Source organism: Myotis nattereri (assembly GCF_964212035.1).
Source record: "Myotis nattereri genome assembly, contig: HAP1_SCAFFOLD_88, whole genome shotgun sequence".
In the NCBI taxonomy this organism is placed as follows: Eukaryota; Metazoa; Chordata; class Mammalia; order Chiroptera; family Vespertilionidae; genus Myotis; species Myotis nattereri.
The window spans coordinates 178,336-179,656 of NW_027669676.1; positions in this window are offsets into that span (position 1 = coordinate 178,336).

The window sequence follows — 1,321 nt, forward strand, 5'->3', positions numbered from 1 at the left end:
GGGGCCCGTGGCGGGCGGCGGGCGGCGGGGCGGGGCGTCCACCACCTGGGGTTTCCCCAGGAAGGCCCCGCGCACGCGCGCACGGCCTGGCAGCGGAAGGGGGACTGGAAAAGTTTTTTGGGGGTTGGGGCCTGACAGAGGACCGAGAGGACGTACCCGGAACACGTGTTGCGGCCGGGGCCCTTAAAACAACAACCCCGGGGGGAGTCTGAAGACCTAAAGGCGGCGAGTGATTCACGGGGCAACAATGGAGGAATCATTTTTGTTTCCTTTCAGTTATTATTTATTTTTCGGAATTGAATTTATTGGGGGACACATCGGTGAATAAAATGAGATGGAATGCAATAGGATAAAATGAAAGGTGTAAATGCATACGAAGCTTTGCATTGTGGATGAAAAGGGGCCACAGGCTAACCTGACCCACTCGGGGGAGGACTGGCCTGGCCTGGCCTTGCAAACTCAGACACCTAAAGTGACCACCCAGGATGTTCTGAATTAAAAAAAAACAACAACAACAACAACAAAAAAAAACTTTTTAAAGTAGAAAGCGGTGTATAGTGACTGGGCAGTCACGCCCTAGGCCCGGTATCGCCCCTGAGAGAGATCACCTTTGAACTTACTGGCATCAGAGCCTATTGTCTTTCTATGACTCTAGGTCTTAGGGTCTAGGATCACATGTCTTTGGACTAGTGACTGTCCTGGTAACTAGTCACTTTCCTTTCTCCCAGTGTCCTCAGGGCACAGCCCAGGGTCCCAGGGTAGAGACCACAAATTCCCTCATTGCTACTGTTGTATATTTTTTAAAAAGCTAGGGACGCATGAATAAACAAGTGGAAAAACAATTCTCTCTCTCTCTCTCTCTCTCTCTCTCTCTCTCTCTCTCTCTCCCTCCCCTCCCCCGTCCCCCGTCCCCCCCCTCCCTGCCCCCTCCCTCTCCCTTCCACTCTCTCTTTAAACAACAACACCAACAACAACAACAACAACAAAAATCACGGCCCTAGCCGGTTTGGCTCAGTGGATAGAGCATTAGCCTGTGGACCGCGAAGCGTCCCGGGTTCGATTCCGGTCAAGGGCACATGCCTGGGTTTCGGGCTCGATCCCCAGTGTGGGGTGTGCAGGAGGAAGCTGACCGGTGATTCTCTCTCTCTCTCATCGTTCATGTTCTAGCACTCTCTCCCTCTCCCTTCCTCTCTGAAATCAATAAAGATAGATTAAAAAAAAAACAAAAGCCACAAATGTATTATTCCACCTTTATGTAGTAAAAAGTGTGCTTGTACGATGTTTTGTATTTCCTGTTATTAAAACAGTGAACTTAAAAGGG